The sequence below is a fragment of the Ascaphus truei genome, chromosome 4, assembly GCF_040206685.1.
Source record: "Ascaphus truei isolate aAscTru1 chromosome 4, aAscTru1.hap1, whole genome shotgun sequence".
Lineage (NCBI taxonomy): Eukaryota > Metazoa > Chordata > Amphibia > Anura > Ascaphidae > Ascaphus > Ascaphus truei.
The window spans coordinates 12151229-12158530 of record NC_134486.1 but is presented as its reverse complement, the minus strand read 5'-3'; the positions used below and the strand labels follow the sequence as shown (position 1 = coordinate 12158530).

At 46.4% G+C, this 7302-nt stretch overlaps 1 protein-coding gene across 3 annotated transcripts in view; it reads left to right on the top strand.

The window, feature by feature from the left end:
• The first annotated feature begins 2794 nt into the window (after positions 1 to 2794).
• The window catches only part of SLC5A6 (solute carrier family 5 member 6), a 62461-nt gene continuing 57953 nt past the window's right edge, over positions 2795 to 7302 (top strand). For 2 of the 3 annotated variants that reach the window (XM_075595351.1, XM_075595352.1), the window contains exon 1: positions 2795 to 3045. The gene's annotated coding sequence lies outside the window, so the exon portion shown is untranslated. The remainder of the gene's footprint in view (positions 3046 to 7302) is intronic. The other variant, XM_075595354.1, reaches the window with a different exon arrangement.

Below are 7302 nucleotides of genomic sequence, written 5' to 3'. Positions count from 1 at the left end.
TACACTAGGTTCAGTGTACTTGGGTATACATCTGGGTATTTCTGCTATGTTGGGGAACCCCTGTGGGACCCCTGTATAGCCACAGATATAGTTTAACCCCTTCATACCCATTTACCTTGTCTGGATGATGCTGCAGCTGGGATCCTGGCAGTGAGTCGTAATAATGCTTTCAGATTCCGAGTTTGGCGGAGTAATGTGCTTGGCTGTATCCGAGAATCTCACTTGATTCCCGGATACATCGTTGGGGTGCCCCATAACTTTGGAACCCCGATACATAGCCACATTCCGTAAAGACTTTCTCCGACAAACCCACCCTGAAACTTGCAGCCTAGAAATCTCCCGATCCCAGCACCCCAGTAAAGGCAAAAGACAAATAGATCTTTAATGTCGCATAATTTGCACACAGTCTCAGTAATACATTTTCGACACCTGGGTCCCAGAGCTGACACTCTAAGACCCTAACACACGGGTCAGGGCTAACCAAGTGGGCATGACCTTTATTGACGAGCCTAGTTAACCCCATTCACCGTCACAACGTCTGAAAAATGTATTGATACGTTTTTTCAATGGTTAACTAGGTTATTTTCTTTAGTGCACAGCAGGTATAATTAGTATTTGTTTTTTGTCAATTCCTTTAATGCTACCCATTCCCTTTTACTCAGATTTTCCGGTCATTTTTTATTATTTTTCTTGTCCAATTTTTCAATATCTTCCTGAACAGATTTATTGAAGGTCTCGATATAGCCTCCCTCTAATTAGTTAGAATAAAAGATGGATCTTTTCTTAAATGGCGTGTGGATGAACCTTGAACAGACTGTGGTGTTATTTTCTTCTTTATTTCTATTTTAAGATTTTGTGAGAATGTACTGATGTCTTTATATGTATTGAAGGTATTTACCTTATTGGTTGGTGCACTGTTTAGTACATGTTCCTGTTCCTGACTTAAATGAGCAATCCAAGCCTTTTTTATTCTATTTTTTTACAGTAATGAAGCAGGGAATCTCCGGACCTGAACATTGTTCATTTCCTCTCCATGTACCTCCTGCTTCCCGAGATACCTCCGAAGGGGGTGCTGATATCTACTGCAAGTTTAAAGCACCCACATCATGTGGGCCAATAGGAAGCCGCAGCGAATGATGTCGTGGCTTCCTCTTGGCCCGCAGGGCGCGGGAGCTTGGAAGCTCTATCATAAGGTGAACCCTGCGCCTACCAACACTCCCTACGGAGGTAAGTATCTCCGGAAGCAAAGGGTTACCGGTCGGAAATTAATGGGGTTTCGCTCCGGATACCCCCTGCTTCCAACCTTTGTAAAAATAATGCAAAAAAAACTTCTTGGATTGCCGCTTTAAAATGAAGTGTGTTTGTCTCTTTGAAGGCTTTAATGCCTCCTCTCTTCCCTCTTTTGTTGTGAGCACTCTTTCTCCTCGGGGTCACGGAACCCTGTATGATCTTCTCACCTCAGTACTGTCTCCTCCATTTGAGTTCTCATTTTTTCTTTAACTCTAAAAAAGAGAAATATGCACCAGACACTTTCCTATTTCCAAAATGCTGTTGCAGGATTCCCCATTACATTGCAGCGAAATGAACAGTGCAAAACATACTTATATTTATGTATATCTTTATTTATATCGTGCCCAATGTACACAGTGCTTTACAAAGGCAATACAGTACAGGGCATCATAATACAATACCCACAGCAAAGTCAGACAATAGGAAAGGAAATCCCTGCCCAGGAGCTTACAATCTTAGTACTCTTTGTTTGTGTCGATCCCCCATATTTATAATGATTAGCAGGCACTGCTTTCAGGTAAGTTTTAAATTCAGGGTATTATATGGAAGCCCTGATGAAGGTCCCGGGTGGAACAGAAACGTTGGTTGATTATATACTAATGTACCAGTGTTTTCCCCACCTGGTGGGAGATTTGGGGCCATTACTACGTCTGTGATGCATACCTGCTGGTAACAGGAGGGCTGAGTCGTCCGCTGATGGTAGTGGGGACACTGGACTAGGCTTCTGGCCTTCATAACCTACATATCTTTCCCAGTGCAGCGCCTCCATGAACTGAAAATGATCTCCCACGGTAGAACTGATTACCTCTCCCCCTAGTAAGATCACACACCAGGCCGGAGGTATAATAACAGGAACGGTTTACTGTCTCCTCTGTACAGCCCAGTACATGGCAGGGTTCTGCCCAACGCAGCAACTCACTGAAAGATTGTCCCTCAACATTCACTACAGGTCAAGGGCACTAACGAATTTGGGGCGGTAACTGCCCTTAAGTATAGCCAGGAGGAGGGCACCAGATCCATCCCATGATTGGTCATGCCCAGGCCTGATGTCACCGCCTCCCACTGTCACTCAAGTGCAGCACCAAGGAGGGGGGAAACCCCATATTGACTACTGGCACCTGCTTGTACAGGGCCAGGAGTAGGGCAGATTAGTAGCCATAGATGGTGTGGCTACACTAATTAAAACTGAAGTGAAACCAGCACCTGCTGATCATTCTGCACCTACAACACATTAGAGCACCCATATATCTAGTATATGTGATTGTACAGCCCCTGGTTTCCTGGTGCTGGATGCAGCTCTCATACTGTTACTGCATCACACTGCCATTGACTTCCGCCTGTCAACATGGAGCGCGCGCTGCAGCCTGCACGTTGCTAGGCAACACATCAGCGTTTCACCCTCCATAACAAAGATGGCGGTCTGTGGCTTCCTGCATGCGCAGTAGCCTTGCTGCTCCCGGCAACCACCTCGTCACCCCGGACCGAGGCTGTGATTGGTTGTGCCAGGAGACGTGCGCCCCGCCCTCCTGTGCTCGCGGAGGCGGGGCGCGTGTCAGCCGCTGTTGTGGGAAGATCTTTCCCCTGGCGCACTGCTGTCCTTGGGGGAACACGCGGCGGTACAGCAGTGTGGCCGGAGCACGGGGAAACCCGGGGTGTGTGTAACCCTCAGCCGGCGAGGAACCGGAGCGCGAGCACCCGCCGGCGGCACGCGCAGCATCCGGCCCGGGCGCTGATTGGCTGCAGCTCCACGTGCAGGTACCGCGTGTGTGATGAGGCAGCGCGTGCTGCCAGCACTGTCCTATGTCACTGTGCTCAGAGCATGTGCAGGGACACACAGATAGATCATGTATGTAATATGCAGCAGATCTCAGGTTCACACAGGTCATGTATGTAACATGCAGCAGATCTCAGGACACACAGGTCATATGTAACCTGGAGCACATCTCGGGACAAAGGTCATATGTGTAACATACAGCACATCTCAGGATACACAGGTCATGTATGTGACGTGCAGCAGATCTCAGGACACACACAAGTCATGTGGGTGACATGCTGCAGATCTCAGAACACATACAGGTCATGTGCATATTGTGCAGGTTCATGCACATGTATGCAGAATATATCAGGGCAGGTGTAAGGATGACCACAAAGTACATGTGCATGCAGCAGACAGGTGGAATGTGTATTCATATTCAGAAAGGCGAGTGATTATAAGAGTCATTGTTGAGCAGTTTTTTCGGATCAGAGTTATAATGCGTTGAATGAAAGTTTGCGTGCAGAAAGACCAGTTTTGCGTCCGTTGTGCACCAGGTCTGATTTGGCGTTGACCTCTTTGCAGAAGTGAACAGCATCGGATGCCAGAAGGTCAAATAACTCCAGTTTGGTACAGTTGCTTGTGATGCAAATTGGCGCAGCAGAAATTCTTCATACAGAAGCATTGCCTCATTTTACTCCATGCGTGCGCATGACGGATCCGCCACATCTCTGACCCAGTACGGACCCCACTGGTTTTACGCTCGTTTTTTGTAAGGGAGATAGTTCTGCGAACCAGTATCGCGCTGAACGGGATGTATGTATCTTTATATAGCACCATCCATATACACAGCGCTTCACAGCGGTAATACACGTGACATAATAATATAACACATAATGGGAATAAACCCTTCTGCCATAAGTAACAATAGGAAAAGGAGTCCCTACCCCTAAGAGCTTGCAATCCAAGCAAGAAAGGATGAGGAGGACCGTGATGCCGCAATCCCGTTCTCGCAATGTGCAAGATGGTGTTGTTAACAAATAATTCTTATTGATATATATTTTGTTTGCTTCATACGTGCTTATTATGATATACTTGTGGTCCACCACTGCTAATCTGCAAATGTCTGTTGGGAATTTGCCTCTGTATAGCAGATTGTTACAGATGACATTTCATAAAGCTAGTGAAACCCTGACATGCATGTGGTTACCCTGGAAATCTTGGGTTGAAATCATTTGAAAATGTGTGTTATTGTAAGGCATCAATCCTCTTTATCCCATGAAACATTACTACACACTAAGTGGGCGGTACTTATTAAAGGCCCATGTGATCACGCTGTTTAATGTTTGCCTTTTTTCTTTTAACCGCTTGTGTGCCAGAATCTGCCCTCCCGTGGTGTTGCGGGGCCCTCCCGTGCTCGGCGGCACGGAGAGATACTGTAACATGCTTCCTCTGTGTATAACACACGTGCTGCTGTACGTTTGCCCCTGAGCTGTTCTTCCTGCCAGGGTTCATGCTCCAAGTGTGAGGCAAAGGGCACAGGCTTATTGCACATCTCCTCAAGGCTCTAATTTCCCAACAAGAAGAAAGTCCACATGGTAATTTAAAGATGAGACAGCCCACTTTGAGCATGCTGCAATGTAAACTAATAGGGCGTATTACTGCAGAATAAAGGTTGCTCTTTTTAGATAAGCGAGTCCAGCAAAGATGATTGGCTTTTACCAATAATTGCAGATTCGGCCTTCCTGTCCCAGACCCCAGTAAGGAAGCCAATATGTGGCATAATGTCCCCTGCATGCCGTGCCAGGCCTCCTCTTCTCTCCTGTGCTTCCCCTGTGTGCTGTGGCTATAACATTGTTCTGAGTCTGCGCTGGAGGCAGCTTCCTCATACAGTGATTCTAACTGTCGGCTCGCCACGGGTAACCACACATGATGGTGTGTACATGGGCTTCCTGCTGCTGGCATGCCATGAGGCAGCAGGGTCAGCAATGACACAGCCACTCCAGCTGTCGCTCAAAGTCCCTATGCTGAAGCAGGGACTGAGCCACCTGTGCTGAAGCAGGGTAAGATAAATGCCCGGCATAGTTGCCACTCAAAGCCGATTTGTAGGTCAAGGGGTTACCATGGTGACCACAAAAGCTGTCGAATCAGCAACTCGAGTATTTTAACACAGGGTGGGGGCAGGGCGAGCTCATCGTGCAAGGTATTAACGTATGGGTTAATCTCATATAGGTATCTGGGGAGGTTCTGCTTTAATGCTCAAGTGTCAGCTTAAAGTGACACCGCCACACGGTGCTCCTTTGCGTGTCGCTGCTCGCAATCATTATGTTCAGTATACCCGTGGCATGATGGGGGGGGGGGAGAATGTCGTGACACCGCTTTGTATTCTAGGAAAACCACATGGAATGAGCGTCGGCGCTTAGACTTGTCAGACTATTCAGGATATCCCTGCTTCAGTACAGGTGGATCAACCAGAGGCTCAGTCGAAGACTGCACCACCTGTGCTGAAGCAGGAACATACTAAAAACTGAACTGTTGGGGGGGACGGGGGGCTTGAGGCCTGAAGTTGAGAGCCCCTGGGCTAAGGGTAAAGAGCACGCGACCGGCAAACACTTTCCCATTGGGAGGCTCCTAAAAATGCCGTTTTCTAATAAATTTCTAGAGAAACATACACAGTGCAATCTTGGGTTTTTGCCTACAGATGTATCGCGGGTTATTGCACCCATTCATAACGCAGAATATCGCGTTATAACGCAGAGTATCTCACATTTTCTATAGGATTTAATGGCAGTGATAACGCAGATTCAAAGAATATCTCGCCGTAACGCGGCAGCGGGAGCTATGACTCCGGCTACATATGTAGTTTCTTTTTATTGTGGCTGTGAAGGATTTACATACAGTATAAGGAAAGGTGCAGTTTTTATTAGCTTACTAAGATTTCGTTTACTGTCCTCCGTCAAAATATAATGTCTTGGTAGAGAGTGGCTCGGCGGCGAGATAAGGGGCTGCAGTGTCCTTTTAAAGGAGCGCTCTGACGCCTTCCCCAGAAATTGTTGTATTGTGGGTAAAGAGAACGGATTCCTACCCTTAAAGGTACAGGCCTTTCCAGCGCTGAAGAGAACCCAGTGTAATGAAGTGTAGGTGACCTGATTGTCGAGGAGTTAAAGTAAATAATGATTGCTGGAAGCCTTGGAGTGCAAAGGGTAGATTGTTCTTGGGTGGCCTGTGAAACTTTCACATTGCTGCAACCAAACTTTCAAACCATTTTTGTGTTGGCAAACAAGATTGGGGTTAGATTTGAGCATATTTAGTCATGTGACTGCAACAATCTTATGGATTTAGCAAAAAATATGTTTCTCAGATTTGTCTGCATGAGCCATGTGACACCAAATAAACCATTTTATCTAAGTTTGGGAAAGATCACTACTTTTTTTTTTTTTTTAAACTTTGTGCACAAATAAGAAAACGGTTTTCAAATGGGGTACAGAATACAGATACGTGGGGATACACCACCTTTTTAAAATGCAGACATTTCCCCATACATTTTATGGTGAGAGGGAGATACACTGTCACATACTGACACACTTTGTGGTCTGATATAACAATTGTCTAATTGCCTTGTTACATTTGGGGGGGGGGGGGGTTATTGGGATGGGGGGTATGGGAATAATGCGGCTGTGGGTGTACATACCTTGTCGAGTCTTGTTGTGGGGGTCGGTCTGACTCTCTTCTATGCTGGTGTTTGGTGTCATGACTAATGTCACATTGCTTTGTCCTGGGATCTATTCACACTGGGGGCCATAGCTGGTGATACCCAAGGGCAGTCTTACAGTATGCTAAGGCTGTGTCTCTATTGGCGGATCATGGAGAAATCTGACCCAGGGGTCCATGACTCTGGTATAACTCAGGCAGCGACCTGTTGGGAAGCTTGTGAGCTTCTCCATGGAGAGCACATGCCAGATTTTATTTTCAAAGTCCTTTTTGGGTAGTTTATGATTGGGCGTATTAAGGAGGCAATCCAAGGTGGCAGATTTTTTGTGAATCTAATTTTTTTTTATCTACTGTTGAATCAGAGGGTCTCAGGAGCTGAACCCCCTTAATTTCAGCTCCGGGGACCCCATGCTTCCGGAGAATTTAAAATGATTTCTTGTTAACCTCAAATGTGCTGGATCCTCCTCCTGCGTATATCTATATCACCTCAATAAAGGAGAAACAAGTGCACGGGTCATAAAAATCAGAAGGGAAATACTTCAACAAAA